This window comes from Grampus griseus (genome assembly GCF_964374135.1).
Source record: "Grampus griseus genome assembly, chromosome: 10".
Lineage (NCBI taxonomy): Eukaryota > Metazoa > Chordata > Mammalia > Artiodactyla > Delphinidae > Grampus > Grampus griseus.
In genome coordinates, this window is record NC_139004.1 from 93,563,520 (window position 1) to 93,582,736 (window position 19,217).

The window sequence follows — 19,217 nt, forward strand, 5'->3', positions numbered from 1 at the left end:
ACGTTGAGGGCTGGTGGCTTAGGGGGCCGTGGATGGATACCTGGGCTCGGTCACTCATGGTGGGTCTCACCAGCGGTGGTAGTGATGCGATGCTGTCAAGGTCTTCACGGGCAGAGGACACGGCTGCATCAGGGGAGGAGACGTGGGCGCCTCATAGTGACAGTAGCTGACAGTCTGGACCCTGAACACTTGTGAGATAACTCAGGGGTGGAGGCTTTGGACTCCCCGGGTGAAGCGTTACAGCAGATCAGAGATCCTGTATGAGCAGGGGAGGGCAAGAGCCAGTAAATATGCATTATTATTGGTAAAATCGCTCCATCAACGCCCTCTTGCCAGTGAGACTCGGGAAGTGTGTCTTTCTCGTGAATAAACAGAGGGTCACATTGCTGAACTGATGGGGGCAGAGAACAGTTACTCAAATCTGAAATCTGTGAATGGGTCCAATCACTGCATGGGCATTTGATTTATCATCATGGCGTCGAGGACCTATTCCTTTAAGCTAAAACATGAGGAGAAGGCACTTGAATGGCAGTCTTTCCTGAGTGATTTATTGGAGCTCCTGTTTTATGAATGGCGAAAGAGAAGCACTGCCCCCATTCCAATCTATGGATAAATTGTCTGGAATTATGATGGATTAAGTATTTGTTCTCCTCATGACAGTAATAAGTGTTATGAGCAGCTTTTAATAGAGAGACAGAGGAGATAAGTATCAATTACTATTAGAGGGAGCGTTTTTTTTTTTCTTTTTTAAACCAGCTTTCCCGCTTTCTCCCATGATGAGGTTAATTATTTACGGCAGAGACACATTAATAATTTCACTTTATCTCTTTATCCAAGCAATAAATGAATAGTAACACAGGGAGACTTTGTAATTAGTACAAGAATGTATCCTATGTTTTTAAAAGTTTTATATTCTCCTCAAAACTCACCTTGTCTCAGCCCCAAACAGCGCTTCTATGAATACTATATATTTAAATTTTTCATTTGGGGACCTTCGTCTTATTTTTCTTTTAACATTTTTCCTTCTTGATGGGCAAGCTGTGTGGAAACGGCAGTGTGCCTGGGAAAGGCTGCTGAACGTAGGATGCTACGTGAAGCCAGCAGTCGAGTGCATTTCTAGCTCGATGAAATGCAAATTTATCAACTTATATGCGTAAAGTAAAAACACTCTTCTTGGTGTATAGTTTTTTGAGTTTTGATAAATGCGTGGAGTCCTGTATCCACAGCCACAAATGAGGCAGAGGACGGTTCCTTTCCACGTCCCCACCGAAAAGCCCCCTAATGTCAATACCTGTGCCAACGCGTCTCCCACCCCCTACCCTTGACAACAGTTGATCTGTTCTCCACCCTATAGTTTGTTTGTTTTTTTTGTTTTTTAAATTTTTATTTTCCATTGGGGCCTAGTTGATTAACAATGTTGTTAGTTTCAGGTGTACAGCAAAGTGATTCAGTTATACATATATATGTATGTGTTCTTTTTAAAATTATTCTCCCATTTTGGTTCTTATAGAATATTGAGCAGAGTTCAGGACCTACTGTATAGCACAGGGAACTGTGCCCCCTGTAGTTTTGCTTTTTCCCACAGAGAGGGTTTCCTCCATGCTCTTGGCCATGGGCTGCTGTTACTTGCTAGATGGCTAGGCTGGTTGTGTTTGGACGTGGGGCTTCTGTGGTTGTGATGGTGTCCCTGCACCTCCAACGTGACCCTGAACTCCTGCTGAGCCCTCAGCTGTAGATCTGTCCTTCTCTGAGGAGTCGGGGACTTTTTTCTCTTCCCTTCCCCCAGCTGCAGTGGCTGTTTCCCGTTGCCCGAAAGTGACAACCCTGCTGACTTTTCCACTAGTCCCAGTATGCAGTGTCTAGAACACATCATACTTTTAGAGTTCTCCACCAATGCTTTCATTTATTCCAAATCATTAGAGAATATGAATATGATAATAAATATAGAATAATGTATCCAGCTTGGATTATTTTCACTTTTATACCAACGCAGTGAGAAAATGTAATTTTCAATATTTTTTAAATGAAGGTAGAGGCCCATGAAGGACGAGGCGCCTTAGTGTATGTGGCAGTCACAATGTGGCCCTGGGGACAGTGTTTGTAGCCCTTCCCCCAGCGCCGGAAGACTTGGATGCCTTGAGAAGGATGTTCTGGGCAGGGACTTGAGGCCTCCTGCCTTTCTCTGAGGCTGCTCTTCTCTACCCAGGACCTCAAGGGATGCTTTCTGAGGCCCCTTCCCAATCTTTCTTTCCAGGAGAAAAGCCCACAGGTGGGTGGGAATTCCTCTTGTACCTGCTGCCCCCGGGATTCCCCTCTCCCTAGCCCGCATTAGGCCTGTAATAATTTGTGAAACATTTTAGGTGTCTTCCCCGGAAAGCAAGTCCTGGTATCCCGTCTCTGTTTGCCAGCCCCTCTCTTTTTTAAAGTTTTGGGTTACTTGGTTGCCCTCTGACCTCGGTCCTCTGAATTTCTGAAGAAAGTTAGGAAATTGCCGGTTGTCCTGTTTTCCTTTTCCTGTACGGGAGAGAGCAGTGCCGGTTCAGCTGACTGCATCCCTGGAGGAAACCAGAGTCAGAATTTACCCTGTTACCTCTGCTGAAGTTCTGGGCTAGTTTCTTGCTGTTTTGTTTAGAGTTTTTTTTGTTTTTTTTTTTTGATTTATTCCTATTGGCTTTCTTCTCTATTGGTTGCTCATACCCAGGATAACCATTCTTCCCTTAGCCTCATAAACAAAACCATGTTTGAGTGTGAAAAAGGCCGGTGGGGATGCGCTGCCCCCTTGCATCTGGTCTTAGGGAGGGAGGTGGTGGTGCACTGAGCTTCTTCCTGTCTCCTTGAGGTAGAGGATGAAGAAGTGTCTGGGAAAAGGTCATGGACACTGACCCGCCTTCTCTAGTATTCTCGGCAACCACTGACCGCAGTGCATCCCGAGAGATGGAGGGAAAACAACATTTTTGGAACTCTCCATCGTGTGTGGTTTTCTGCAAAGCCTCTTTGTTCATGACCATGAAGGAGGGAAGCAAAAAAGGAGGCATTGCAGGACTACAGGAATTTTTGCAGTGATCTCTTTAGTTGCTTCTATCATTCAGTCTGTAGCACTGGCTGGTGCTGTGTCACTGTCACCTTTACAGTCATTTAGAGAAAGCAGAGAGACGTCGACTTCAGCGCTCTCCTGAAATCCTGCTCTCTCCTTTTGCTGGGTTTGTTTGGAGGGGCCCAGGGTGAGGTGGGTGAGACGCAGGAGGTGTGCAGTAAGCCTGGGAAGCTGCTGGCTCGCTTCGCTGGTCACTCTGAATGAGGAGAGAAACGGTGCGCTCAATGTTCAGGGGAACCTTGGAGCCCCACTGAGTCATGTGATCAGGCTGCTGGCACGAGTCCCTTTTCTCCAGCTGTTGGGCTGTAGCACTTCCCAGTGGGAAGAAGTGGACCAGAGTCTCATTTTTCTGGCATTATTCTCTGGGGATCCGTCAGCTGCCTCTCCTATATTAGGAAGAAAAAAGCAATGTGTGTTCCTCCTTTCAATTCATAGCGAACAAGAGTCTACAAGACCTGTCAGGGAGGAAGAGGCACCCCAGCCCAACACTGGGTGTCCTAAGCTTGTTCCTACAAAGTAAGATCATTTTATAGCCCTGTCCACCCATCTATCCATCCAGTCAACTCTCCGTTCAGTTTTAAAATAAATATATATTGAATGCCTTCTATGCGCTGAAATGATGGTAATAAAATCATGAATAAACACCTAGCACAGAACCTGGCACATAGCAGGTGCTTTAAAGATATCTGGTAAGGGAATGAATGAGTGAGTGAATGCGTGAATGAAGGCGTGACTCTTGTTCTCATGACACAGAGTCTGTTGACAGTGGGGAGGGGTAGGTACACTGAAGAATATGCTTTGACAACAGTGAACACAGGATACATTGGAAAGAAGAGGTAGGAGCCTTTGAATGTGACTTTGCTAATCAGGGAAGGGCAGAGTTGAGTTGAGCTACGAAGAAGATGAAGGGGGGACAGTATGTAATGGTTAGTAGCACGGAGTCTGTATTTCAGCACATCCAGGTTTGAGCTTCCGTTCTGCCACTTGCTGAGGTAGTTGCCTCAGAAGCCTCCCAGAATCACGTATAGATAAAGCAAAGCCAGGTTTATCAGACCTCAGGCAGGAAAGGGAACATCACCTTATAGGAGTCTTCACAGCCTCTCAGAAGACAGAGGTCAGAGGAAGATATTTAAAGTATTTTAGCCCTGGGGCTGGGTGACTTCTAAGGCTGGTCTTACAAGGTGAGGGGTTGGTCAGGATAGGCTCATCCTAGTGTGGTGAGGGTCTTGAAGAAAGTCCCGTCAAGCAAGCCAGTAGTCTTAAGAACATACTGCTTTAGTTGATTCGTCACCTTATCTTCTAGAAGGAAGCAGATGACAGGGTTTTTTTGATTTGTCGTCTTTTTTTTTTTTTGCTCACTCTTAAAATTGTTAATATGGGGAGAGAACGGTCTGCTGATTTCAGTACTTATTAGCTATGTGCCTTTGGGCAAGTTTTTTCTTTCCTACTTGCTTTAATTGAAGCTCGTATGTGAATGAAACTAATAGAAGATTTAATGAGATCAAATGTATGGAACGTGTAGCACACAGGGCTCGATCCGCAGGGAGCGTTCATTATGGGATACAGAGCTATCGGCAACTGCACCTTCAATCAGCATGGCCAACTCATCCTCACGTTCCCTGGGCTCTGAGGGTGATGATGATGTTATAATCGGAGAGGCTAGAAACCTGCGCTAGCTAGTTCCAGTTCCTTTACCAACTTGCTGTGTGACCTTGAGCAGGTGACTCACCCTCTCTGGAAATCAGTATCCTCCTCTCTAAAATTAAGGCGTTCACTTTCCTCATTTAACAAAGGATCTCTGAAGTTCCCTCCAGGTCTGTGAATAAACTTGGCCTGGAGCAACTTGTCCTGAAATGTGTTTTTCTCCTGGGATCTGGAAAATTTAATTCGTGATTGTGAAGCATCTGTGCTCTCAGCTGCCTGAGGCCAGTTTTGTGCTGCTGAGAAGGATGAGAATGCTGGGCTGAGGATGATGGACGTTCTGCATCATTTGGGTCCTGGGCCTTGCGTGACCCACTGCAATAGGTTGTTTTTCACAAAAAGATAGAAATTATACTGGAACTCGTTCCCCCCAGGGTCAAGGCAGCAGAGTAAGTTCTCTGCTCGAGTGGCTGGTACCAGAGTGTATGGTAGCACGATCAAGAGCAGAGATCACTGATTTGGGATCTGAGGGCTGAACGTCCTTCTTCTCTGTGCTTTTCTTGGACAAGTCACATGACCTTCCTGAGTTTTGGCTTCCTCATGTAACACAAGGAGAAAATAATAACGAGACTGTGCTGCTGCTCAAGTGAAACAGTGAATGCTAATGTTCTTTTTTTTTTTTTTTTTTGCGGTACGCGGGCCTCTCACTATTGTGGCCTCTCCCGTTGCGGAGCACAGGCTCCGGACGCGCAGGCTCAGCGGCCATGGCTCACGGGCCCAGCCGCTCCGTGGCATGTGGGATCTTCCCGGACCGGGGCACGAACCCGTGTCCCCTGCGTCGGCAGGCGGACTCTCAACCACTGCGCCACCAGGGAAGCCCGCTAATGCTCTTTTTAAACTAGGACATTAGCTGATATTCCTGTTCAACATTCTGCAAGTTTTAGTGCTAGGGATTGTTCTAAGACCTGGGAATGCAATGGTGCACGAGATGGGCAACATTTTCAACCCCCAGGGAGTTTATACTATGGTGGAGTGGGGAGGCTCTGTGTTAGAACAAAGCAGACAGTGGATTCATGGGAGGCTTTGTTTTAAAAAACAAAAAATTTGAACAAAGCGCTGACCCTTATTGAGCACCTGCTGTACGCCGGGTCCTAAAGATGTTTTCTCATTCATTCCTTGCAAAGACCCTGTGCAGGAGGTCTTCTGGGTTCCATTTCACAAGTGAGGGGGTTTGAGCTGCAGACAAGTAAAATTTATACTAGGGATTCGATATCAAGGTTGTCTGATAACAAAGCTTTTATTCTTTCTGAGACACTGATTGCCACGTCCTCTCGAGCCCCTGAATGTGCACCTTTGCTTGGATTTTTTCCACCGTGTGAGGTTTATCTAAATCTTCAGTAGTGAAGCATTAAAATGTTGCCACGCCACCTTGTAATTTCTTCCACCTCTGCCTTATTTTATGTGTAGAGACATAGTGACTGTTTGAGCTGTATGCATTTGAGCTGACTAATGAAGAATGAATAAGTACTCCAAGGAAAAAAGCTTCTCCAGCTTATTACTAAATGTTCTGCAAGAAGTGTCCCAGAAATGTTGGTTATTACTCTTATTTTTAATAATATTATTTTTACCTCTCCTGTGTCAGGAAGCTACCAGGGTAGCCAGAATGAGGGACTGAAAGGTGAGAAATAGGCTTCAAGCTCTAGATCTGGAAGGAGGTAGCCCTGTCACCTAGCCTTAGGGTTTGGGGCTCAGCTGGTAGAACCCTCAGAATGAGGGACCGTGTCCTCAGGACGGCTCCTGGGAGAGCTCCCTGGCATTCCTATTTGTGAAAGGGTTGCATCATTATTATGCAAGTGGGCTGACATGGCTTTATTACTGAAGCAGGAAGGTTGTGAGTTCACAGCTGAGAAAACCAGAGGAGAGAGTTTTGTGCCTGCTGCCTTTCCCTGGGACTAGTGGTGAGCTGAGACACCGCCTGCCTATGGGCAGAGCTGGTGCTGAGAAAGTAAAACATGTTCACTTGGACTTTGCAGCCAGAGAGAGGGAGAGTAAGCAAGACAGTAGGAAAGATGACCTCTTGCTAAAGAGCACTGTTTAAAGAGACATTACATTGTGAACAAGCAAATGATAGAGAACTTACATAGATTTCACAATGGCAGAGTCACATATACACACTCATCCACACTTACTTTTATGGCTTTGGAACTAAAATCTTAATTGAAAGAGAGGATGGACATTTATAGAGACTTCAGTTAGCATCCTTGAGGATGAAGTGAAAGAAATATTGTAAAATATAGATTGAAATTACTACAAATATATGGAAATTATGAGAGAAAAGAGAATATACTTGGAAGTTAGATCCAGGAGATGTAACAAGTGAATAACAATGCTTTCAGAGGGAACAGGAAATGACAGGGGAGGCAGATTAAATAAATCATAGGGGACATTTTCCTTGAGCTAAAGACCGACTTGAGTCAGAGATTGGGAAGGCTCTCAGAGTTCTAGGCAGGATTTATAAAGACACATACCTAGGAAAATGCTTCAGCTTTGAGTGTAAAGAAGAAATCTTAGAATCTTGCAGACAGAAAGACAGCGCTATTTTCAAAGGGGAGAGATTTATACTGGCCTCTGACTTCTCATTCGCTCCAGTGGATGTTAGAAGAAGAAAGAGTAGTGCCTATAATTTACCAAAGAAAACAACTCCTCTGTGCTGTCAAAACATCATTTGCTTTCAAGTGAAAGAAAGATATTTTTAGATGAGAAAGGATTTAGATCTATTTCAGGTAACTAATATACGTAACATGTTCAAAGGAGTACTGTAACCAAACAAGGCATCACAGCACAGAAACTTTGAGGTAGAGGAAATGGAGGGAAAACAGATGAAAAATAAACCTTGCAGTGTGTGTGTGTGTGTGTGTGTGTGTGTGTGTGTGTGTGTGTGTGTGTGTGTGTGTGTGTGTGTTTAAGTCTAATTGGATAATAATAAATGATGCAACAGGTGTAATGCAGGTGCTAAACATGGAGTCTCAAATTTGTAATTGCTACACTAGGCATCGTCTGGAAGTTCAGGTACGAAACCCCATAAAATGAGGTTGGTGTAGTTTTGAGCCTAATTTAGCGGAAGAAATACTTGTCTGAAAAGCAGAAACCTGCTTGGTACTTCTTTTTCCATCCTGTCTTTTAGCCTAATGCTTCTAAACAGAATTTAATAGATCTTGTCTTACAGGGGGAAGGTAAAAATATAATTTGGTGGAGAAATATGATGTCCAAAATTCCAAGCAAAAATTCTAGGCCAACAGGTTATTTCCTGAGATATTCAGTATCTATCTAAAGCTCCATTTTAGTACGTTTTCAAATATCAGACATGGCGTCCTGAAATTAAAAGTTCTCACAGGGCAATTGGAATCCTCATCCACTGCTGGTAGGAATGTAAAATGGTGCAGCCATTGTGGAAAACAGTCTGGCAGCTCCACATATGATAAACAGTTAGCATATGACTCTGCATTTTCACTCCTAGGTGTATAACTACGAGACTACACATATAGATTGTAAATAAGTATTCATAGAAGCATTCTCCATAATGGCTCCAAAGTAGAAACAACTCAGATGTCCAGCAGTTGATGAATAAACAAATGAAATACTGTTTGGCAACAGAAAGGCATTAAGTATCACTACTAATACATGCTACAATACGGATAAACCCTGTACACATGCTAAGTGAAAGAAGCCAATCACAAAGGACCACATATTGTATGATTCTCTTTACAGAATAGGCAAATCTTTTAAAACAGAGAGATTACTGATTTCCAGGGGCCAGGGGAAACAGGGACTTGGGGGTTCTGCGTTTCTTTCTGGAGTGATGAAAATGTTCTAAAATTAGTTGTGGTGAAGATTGTGTAACTCTATGAGTATACAAAAAATCATTGACTTTTACCCTTTAATTAGGTAAATTGTATAGATGTGACTTATATCTCAGTAAAGCTGTTAAAATATCCCAAACCTCTCATTTGCTTCTTATGATCTGTCTTTCCACTAATCGCTAAGTCTTTCAAACATTTTATTTTATTAAAAATCTATGGTCAAGATTGGCAGAAAAATCTGACCCAGATTGGTAAACTTTGTGAATGGATTGGTTAGCATTTTATGTGCAAATGTATTTTTGGAAAGCCACCTATCAAAATGAAAGGTAATTAAGATTGACATTGTGGTAGGTCTTCAGTTTATCATATTAACAGACCAAGACATCAAAGTCATCTGCTACTGAAACTATATTAGACATTTTCATTGGAACACTTGGGTACCATGGAAAACTGAAATACAAAAGGATTTTTGTAGCTTACAGAGGTTTCTGCTATGGGGAATTCCAAAGTAAAGTGTTATCCTGGGTTGGACACTAACCTCATGATTCATTTCAGAACATAAGGGCCTTGGGCCACCCTGTCTTTAACACCCCATTGGTGATAGCTGTGTGAAGTCATGATGACATTTTTCTGGTCCAAGCATTTTTTTTTCTTCTATTTTAATTTCCTTGTAATCTCATTTATCTTTACTTCCTGCCTTATCCTTATGCCTATAGAATGCTTAAAAATGTACTTCTAAAGAATTTGTTTGGTATAGGAAAATAAGCTTTGTTCATTGATGGAGAAGAAACACAGATAAACACAAATTTTACCTTAAATAGGATGTTCTCATTCACCCAACATTTCAGTTACCTTACACTAAACCAGAAACCCTTTTTGTCTGCTCTTTAAATCTTGTTGGAAATCCTTCTGAAAAGTGTCACTTCTTCTCCCTGTCCATGAAAGTAAAATCTACATTTAGATTATCAGTGATAGCTGAAAGACTCCTTGAAAATAACTCCTCTTGTGTATTAATAAAGAGAAAAGTCTTCATGACACAAAGAATGGAAAGGCAGACTCTATTCAGGGGGAATATTGTGATAGATATGCAGACCACTGCAATGGGGTTTAGAGGCAGGGGAGAGAAATTGGGCTCTACTCAATACAACAAGGAAAAGTGGGAATTCATAGCTAAGGAGCACAATGGAGGTCAGTGGATGGGAAATTACTAAGAGGAAACGCCAGTAGGAGAGGGGATTCTGGCTAAACTGACCTAATAGGATTCTTGGTAAAGGCAGGTCAGGGTGATCAGATACTGGTAAAGGCAGGTCAGGGTGATCAGATACTGAGGGTGGGGAATCTTGTTAAACCCATTTAGGATTCTTGCTAATATTGGGCTCTTAAGGGACATGCCCAAGGATGGGGTCCAGTTGGGCTCAAAAGAGCCTGCTTCGAGTTTGGTCATGGAGAGAATCTTTACCCGTACATGTGTAGGACTAATGAGATGGTGGAAAGGAAGCGTCCTTGTCAGCAGCAGAAGAGAAAAGACCACAGGGAGGATTATCGGCAAGGTAGAGTTTCCCAGAGAGAGTAAAAAATCATGGGTTCAGTACTGACTTGATATCTCAAGATGGAAAATTGTTTTGTAGAGACCAAGGCTTTGGGAATCTGTAATTACTGGGTAGCGGATTTTGCTCCAGTATGAAAAAACAATTCAGCCTCCTCTCTCCCCTTTTAGAGGATTTTTACAAGTAAACAGCTCATCCATTAGTTAGCTAAGTTGTGCTCATTTACGTAGTCACCGAGGAGGTCAGAGGTTAAGACTTGGGCTATTGCCCTCATGGAACTGCCAGAGTCAAGGTGCGACGACCCTCAGAAAAAAGTACATCCATCATTTTTCTGGTATGAGCTTCATAAAGGAGGGGTGGCACCACGTGCACAAGGCCCTTGACTCAAATGCATCCTCTCCTCTCAGCCAGTCATCTGTGAAGCTGGCCAAGTGGACCACGTTACTGCCCTACTTTAAACCCTTCAATGGTTTCTCGCCAACGTGGAATCAAGAACAGCATTGTTTCGCTCGGCCTTCAGGGTTCTCAGTGACTTGTGCTCTGTCAATCTCTCCAGGCTATGTTTTATTTTCTCACTTAATTCATTTTTTCCATGAGAACATTTATTGAGTGTTTCTGGCTTTTTGTACGGATCTGTACCAAGCTGTCTCTGAGTGAGCTTGTTAACGTTGTGGCGGTTTACAGGGATGACAAATGGTACCTGAGGTTTAAGATGTGCTTGGCTTTTGATGAACATGGGGCCTGTGATTGAAGCTGTCCTTGATGATGATGTCCCTTTCAATTTGTGACGCAGTGGGTGATAGACAAACATTCATGCGTTTACGTATCACGCCAATGCTAGGTTACCAGGTGAGTTGATACAATCAAGGTGGTAGGACCCGGCTGCAAGCTTATAGAGAGGCTTGGTGACATCTGCATTTTTATCAGCCCTTGGTGATCCTTATCGACAAACAGCCCTCTGATTTCAGTGAATAAAGATGCTCAGAGATCTGCCCCAACTGTGTAACTTGGGAGTCTGTGTTGTAGAGGACATCTCATCATAGAGTGAAGAAGGTCTTTATTTCTCATTAGATGGCCCACCTTGGTGACTTTCTCTGATCATTGCTATCCATGACTATCCCACCATGTCTTTCAAATTACTCACTGAGATACATTGATCCCATATGTCTGTGTCTCAGTGGCTGTATTCTGTCTTCCTAAGAAACATCTTCGTGGATACGTATGGCTTTTGGTGTGAGGCTTGTCCTGTCCCATGATTTACAATCCTTATATGAGCCTTGTTAAACGATTTAAACAGATAAACATTTAATATGGACACGTCCTTGCTACCCAAGGGATCCTCTCTGTGGAGAGAGCTTGCTTCTTTGAGAAACATTTTCCATATATGACTGTTGTGTATCCGTCAGGGATGAGAGCAGGCATTTATATGGGGGGGGGCAGACAGAGCACTCAGCCTGTATCTTGGCAAATGCCTGGGGTCCCCAAGGGAACGGTGGTTGGTGATAATAACACTGAATCACAAATCTCGACTTAACTGCATAATTTCTTAGGGAATTCAGTTCTCAGCTGTCATTACAAGGCCTTCCTCTCTCTTTCCTCCTTTTGATACTCCTTATTTTCTCTTCCTCCCTGAAGTCAGCAGTTTCAGGTAGTTTTTGAGGTAAGTTGTGATTGTATTTCTTGTGCATATGAGTTTCCACCCCTGGAGAGAAAGAGAAGAAAACAAGTTTTTGGAGCAAAATCCAAATGGCTGTTCTTTATCTGGGTCAGTGAGCTGCATAGTTACGAAACCTCAGAGCTGTGTCTGCAAGCATCATTGACCTTGTTGACTACTTTATACTGTGTAATGTCTTAGAGTGTTTAAGATGACCATATTTAGGGGCACACAGTACACAGAAGACTTTTTATTTTCCAATCCGTGGGCATGTTTACCTAAATAGCACAACAGAAACAACAAAATGACATGTAATTTTAACTTAATCAGTTAGCTTTATGGAAAAGAATAAGATTATGTCATATTGGAGCCAGCCTAGGAAACCAGCATGAATTAGTGCCTTTTGGGTAATATACCCTTTTGGGTAATATACCCTTTTGGGTAATCCTTTTGGGTAATCCTTTGGAAATTAGAAGAAGCTACGTGTTGCTTATTATAGGCAGAAGACATTTGGAAGCAGCCTAGATACAACTAAACCAAATCTCGGAGAATTCTATTGATGAAGCTTTAACAATTATCACGAATTCTAATGTATTACACATAGAAAAGCACATTTCTTTGGTGGCACATACATTAAATATCGCATTGTACTCTGTATTCACTTTCTTAATCTTGCCTGATCTCTTAGCCTAGGCTTAGAGAGGTAGCAAAATGCTAACACACAATTTAAAAAAATGGTAAGAACCAGTTAACCAGGTGACTTGTGGCTGTCAGGTCTCCAGTCATCAAATTCTCCGAAATGTGCCTAATGGTTGGGAAAGTCTCCATTTTGGCTACAGGAGGCTCTATTTCTGATCTTTTAAACTTATCTGTCAGTCCCTTGTCATTACATCTGTGCTGATCTGGGTCCTCTGGAATGAGGAGAGTGCAGGGGGAACACTCAGAGTTCATCTAACATCGACCTCTGTTCTCTCCAGGGTGTCTGGTAGTTATTATTGATTTGGGGGGTTGGTACAATGAGGGTGGGAATGCACAGTCGTTTTCAGCTTCTCTGACCCTTCTGCGTGAACAGGTCTCCTAGCCCCAGGGACAAGCCTTTATCCAAAGGTACCGTATCCCACCAGCAACTTTACACATAGATGCTCTCTGGGTCTGTTAGAGTGGGTTACGCTACACCGAGCTTCCTAATTCTAACAGCTGCTAGTGAAACACCCTCTTCTCCATCCACCGGCCGAATGCCTGGAGAGGAATCTCGCACGTATTAGATGCACAGTACATTTATGTTCATGGAAAATGTATTTCTATCTAATGAGGGAATTAAGGGACTTGCAAGGGACAAACACTTATATTAATGAGGCTGGCTATGTACTAAAACGAGATACCAAATGCTGTATTGCACAAGAGAGTTTATGATGGGGTGGAGAGGGGCTAAGTAGCTGCCTATGTGAAATTATTCTTAAAATCAGGTTAAACATTGTCTAAGGACGTGCTTATTCTTAGGATATACATAAAGCGACAGTGGTATAAGACAGGAATTTGGAAACTGTCAATTATTAATTAAAATTTAAACCTAGCTTAATAGGTATTTGATTGTAGACCAGTGATGCTATGTTTTGAAAATACCAAGCACCATTTGATAATTGCCATTGAGGGGCTATCTTGGTCTTATTTCTCTGAACCGAAAACAATACTTTTCTTTGTATGACCTGTTAAGCACTTCCCAACATCTTCTAGAAAAATACTTCAGATGACAACACTGATAGTCTTGTGCAACACGCAGGTGCCAGAATTACTTCCCTTTGGAATTTGTCATTTTTCAGATTCAATGTGAAGTCAGACTCAATTCATTTGTATTGAATCCTAAGCTTTTATACATATATAAGGTAAATCTACCATATATGTATGGTAGATTTTGTTTTTTATAAATTTATTTATTTTGGGCTGCATTGGGTCTTCTTGCTGTGCTCGGGCTTTCTCTAGTTGTGGGGAGCAGGGCTACTCTTCTTTGTGGTGCGCGGGCTTCTCATTGCGGTAGCTTCTCTTGTTGCGGAGCACGGGCTCTAGGTGCGCGGGCTTCAGTAGTTGTGGCACGCGGGCTCAGTAGTTGTGGTGCACGGGCTTCGTTGCTCCCCGCATGTGGGAGCTTCCTGGACCAGGGCTCAAACCCGTTTCCCCTGCATTGGCAGGCAGATTCTTAACCACTGCGCCGCGAGGGAAGCCCTGTATGGTAGATATTTTCAATTTGTATGAGCACATCGGGGTAGATGTTTTCCCGTCTTCCCAGGTTTGCACAAGATGTAGGGGAGGGACAGGATTTAAACCCAGGTCCTCTGGCTGGAGGTCTGGTGCTTTCCCTATGTTGCCACAGCGCCCTTTAACGTAGGAAGTGAAACCAGCTCTTCTGGATGAGGGCTCTTCCTCTGCACAGTTGCTGAGGATAAATCTTCCTTGTCACTAAACCCTGTTTGAACACATTTCAACTCTGTTTTATTACTCCTTTCTGTTACTCCTAGAACATATTAATTTTCTGTTTTAAAACTGTAGCCTAGAACCACTCATATTCATATGCGTACAATTAAAAACAGCATAAAGGACAGTCTTCTTCGGGTAATCACCCTCTAAAAGGAAGTCACTGCTCACATTTGAGAACATTGAACACATTGAGATGTGCTATGGAAAAAATGCAGTTAATGAGCAGATGAGGAACCTATAGTCAGTGCCAAGAGCTATCACAGTGATGGAGAACACAGGATTTACAGTAAAAATATTTAGGTTTGAGTTAGTACTTCTGTCTTTCCTGAGGTCAGTTTCCCCATCTGTATAATGGGGTTAACAGTAGTAGCTTCCTCTCAAGGTGCTGGTGAGCAGTAATGGATAGAATGCCTACCACGCCTAGGACCTGGCACAGGAAGTGTCGTCATTGATCGCTGTTACTATCACCACTGTTGTTAGTCTGTTCTTGCTGTACTCATCAATCATCCCAGCAGCTCCTCTTGAAATGCCAGCCCTCGAAATGTACCTCCGTGTCTTTAAGACCACACAACACTGATCAGCAAATATACCGTAGCTTAAACTGATATGATAGGATTTTGTGTTCTGGAACATGTTTTTCTCCTTCTCCTTTCACAGAGTGCTGTATATGAATCTTGATCCTTATCCCTCTAGATCACAGAGTGACAACTAACCGGAGCAGAAAAGACTGTTTTCTTAAGGTCTTAACTTTGCTGAAAGAGAATACAAGTTGAAAAGGACTTCTTTATCACCTTTTGCTTTGGGAAATAAGACATCTTCATGTAGGTTCCAATTACTTTACGTGACTCAGAACTCACAGTACATGGTGTAACGCAGTCAGAGATCAAGTCTGGGAATCGTTCTTTGAGATTATCATTAAAAAATACCGGGGCTTCCCTGGTGGCACAGTGGTTGAGAGTCCGCCTGCCGATGCAGGGGACACGGGGTCGTGCCCTGGTCTGGGAAGATCCCACATGCCGCGGAGCGGCTGGGCCCGTGAGCCATGGCCGCCGGAAAAAAAAAAAAAAACAATGAAACGTTACATGAGCATTTTTCCTTTAGTTAACAGTTGAGAGCTCTAAGACCCATTTGCAGTATGACTTAATATAACAACTAAAAGCAGATGTATTTTCACTCCTACCTAAATACATAATCAATGTTAAGTTTCTATAATGGCTTTGTAGTCTGATGCACCCAGCGTACAGTAGTGGGCAAGGTCAAAGTAATCCTTGCCTGCATGGAAGTTACATCGTAGGGACAGAGAAAGGGAGCAAACGCTGACTGGTAAGCAGTAGCTTATGAAATGCGATATGTACAGTGACTGTGGAAGAACAGAATACTATAAAACTACACAACAGGTGTACCTCACCCCTTTAGGACTTGAAAGGCTTCTCAGAGGCATTTGCGTTTAGGTCAAGTTGTGAAGAATGAATAGGAGGAACGAGGCAAAGATGAGAGGGAGGAGAATTCCACCTGGAGGAGATGGCTGACAGAAGACCAGGTAGTAGGAGGCTAGCTGTCTGGAGGAGAAAGCATTTCATTGTGCTTGGAGAGCAGAGGGTGTGTATATATGGGAGGAATAAGGGGAGATGGATGGCGTAGTGGAAACAGGTAGCAAGAGGCTTGTAGTGAGGAATCCCTAAATATCTCAGAGGAAGATTGATGGACTTGAGGAGAGGTAGACCTGCATTCAGTCTGTATTCGAATTGTGGTTTTGGCCACAACTGATCTGCCTGACCCTAAGTTTGTTCCTTTGTAAGGTGCAGAGAGTAATATTTACCCCACAGGGTTGTCATGGGTATAAAGAGAAATATGTGAAAGAATATACCTAAAGGGCTAAGTATAATCCTGGCATAAAGTTGGTGCTCTGGAAATGTCCGTATATGTGTATAAAGGCAAATATACACACACACACGCACTCACAACACTGAGTTATCAGAAGGATATGACTATGGGACCTGTTATGTCTTCATAGGAGAACCACATTTGTTAGAGGGCGTGCATATGTGTATGTGTATTTCTCTGTACATAAATGGGCATTGGCTCACTCTGGGGGAGGGTATCCGTCTTTGATATGGAAGACAGGTATTTCCTCTCTCCCTAGAGGGAGAGAACATCAGGTAATTATGTTTCTGAAGAATGGGTCTGTATTACTTTCGCTGCTGTAAGAAATTAGCACAGATTTAATGGCTTAAACAAAACAAATTTATTATCTTATGGATCTGGAGGTCGGCAGTCTGAACTTTGTTTCCCGTGGCTAACATTAAGATGTCAGCGGGGCTACGTTCCTTCTGGAGGGTCTAGGGGAGAAATCATTTTCTCACCTGTGCCACCTTGTAGACACTTCGCCTGCATTTCTGAACTCACGGCCCGTTCCTCCATCTTCAAAGCCAGCAATGCAGCATCTTCCAATTTTTCTCTGATCCTACCTCCCTTCTACAAAGATCCTGTCTATACTCCCGCCCAGATAATCGGAAATAATCTCCCATCTCAAAACCCTTAACTTAGTTACATGTGCAGAGTCTCTTTGCCATATAAAGTAACATTTTTACAGGCTCCAAGGATTAGGATGTAGACATCCTGGCGAGACATTATTCTACTTACCATGGGGTCTTTGCTTTCCTAGAGGAATGAGGAACCAGCATTCTTGTTGCTAAGAATTTGGGCTCTAGTCTTCATGCGGATCAAGACTTTTGCTGACTGGCCGTTAAAGGCTGTGATGGGAGAAGAGAAAAGAACACTGGTTCCTCCTCTCCTTCCATCCCGCTGCCTCTTTCTCCGGTGCCTCAGCCACCCAGGCCTTCTTCCAGGCTTCCTGGAGGCACAGACCTGGACCTTCGGCCTGAAATGTCCTACTATCTTTACGTGGTTAACTCCTCAGTCTTCAGATATCTTTATCCCTCCTTCGGAGGTTTAACTTCCTGTGTTCTTGGGGATCAAGCTGGGGACCCAACACTGGTATTGGTGGGACCACTCTTTTTTTTAAACAATTTATTTCTCACAGTTCTGGAGGCTGGGAGGTCCAAGTTCAAGGTGCTAGCACATCCAGTGTCTGGTGAGGGCCTGCTCCCTGGTTTGCCAATGGTTGTCTTATTGAACCCTCACATGATAGAGAGCAAAGAGAGGGAACAGGCTCTACAATGACATCTTTATTTACTTTTATTTCTTGGCCACACTGCGTGGCATGTGGGATCTTAGTTCCCTGGCCAGGAATCAAACCCGTGCCCCCTGCAGTGGAAGCGCAGAGTCTTAACCACTGGACCGCCAGGGAAGTCCTGGTGGGCCACTCTTGATACGGTATTCATTTGTATATTCACTCATTTAACAAGTATTTATTGAGTGCTGTTACATGTTGGGGTCTCTGGAAGCAGACGCTGAGACAGAACTGTGGTCCAGTATGTTTATTAGAGGGTGTCTGTGGAAGGTTTGGGCCGAGGGAGGAGTCGAATGGTGATAGAGGCCCTGACACTTCTAGCCTCCGCATGGAGCGGGGCCTGTGGTGCACGTTGCCTGTCACAGTGAGCTGTGTCAGGGCCCACCGGGCAGAGCCTGGGGGTGGTGGCCTGAGGAGGAGGGTGACAGCTGGAGGCCTTCCACTCATCACACCTCCTACAGGTGCGCAGCAAATCTGCCCTTGACAGGGGTTCTAAGAGACGCGTCTCTGTGTCCACCACAGGCACATGCTCTAGACCAAGATCTCTTCCAGGTGTGAGCACAAAACAGATCAAAGTCCCTGCCCTCGTGCACTTTACATTATAGTGGGGGAGATAATAAACAAATGAATAAATGAAATACATAAGAAATACCCAGTGAGGAGTACCAGGGAGAAAAATAAAGCAAATAAGGCAGGCATAGAGAGTGTTGCAGGGGGAATTGCAATTTTAGAATGGAGTCAAAGAAGACCTCACTGACGAGATGATAATTGAGTAAAGACACATAGGCGGTCAGGGAGGGAGCCGTGTGGACATCTGGGAAGAGTCTTCTTTAGTTTTTAATTTATTAAAGTAGAGTTGATTTACAGTGTTGTATTTCTGCTGCACGGCAAAGTGATTCAGTTATACACATATACATCCCTTTTCATATTCTTTTCCATTATGGTTATCATCGAATATTGAATATATTGAATACAGTTCCCTGTGCTGTACTGTAGGACCTTGTTGTCTATCCATCCTATATGGAATAGTTGGCATCTGCTAATGGGAGGAGTTTTTAAGCAGAGGGAATGACAAGGTTCAGAGTCCCTCAAGTGGGAACGGTGAGAGACCACCATGGCTGGGGAGGAGGGTTTAAGGGCGAGAGCTGGAGTAGTTGAATTCAGAGGAACAATGCGTCGCGGTGGGGCAAGTTGAGCTAGGGCCTCGGGAACTCTTCTAATGATTTTGGGCTTTATGTGGAGTAAGGCGAGAAGCCATAGATGGTTCTGGGCAGAAGGATGATTCGTATGATTTACAACTGTTTTTAAAAACATGGACCGGTGCTTCTCCAAGTGGTGATGTTATTAGGAAGGAAAAAAATACGAACAAAGTTGCAGTCGTCCTGACGCAGCCTGAAGAGGTTAGCTGAAGACACCTGGGGAGTTAGAGGGACCGCCTCCCCCGCCCCACCCCCCGAGAAGGACCACGGAGTTGTGAGCAGTTATGAGCAAAACCAAGGGACTGATCAGGCAAATTCAAGGTTGAGACTCTTAGTAAAGACAGTTACAAGTTTATTCGGGTTAATTATTGCACCTTTGACTCCTTTTCTGGGGAAAAGAATGTGGTTGTGTCAGAAGCCTTAGGTACTTCTGAATTCCTCTAATGTGGTTCTTTGCTTGATTTACTATTGTGTGATGTGTCTATTCCTATTTGCAAGAGACAACTGTAAAAAGTGAGTTGATAATGTACCCATCAGAAATGGCTCTTAAGGATTTC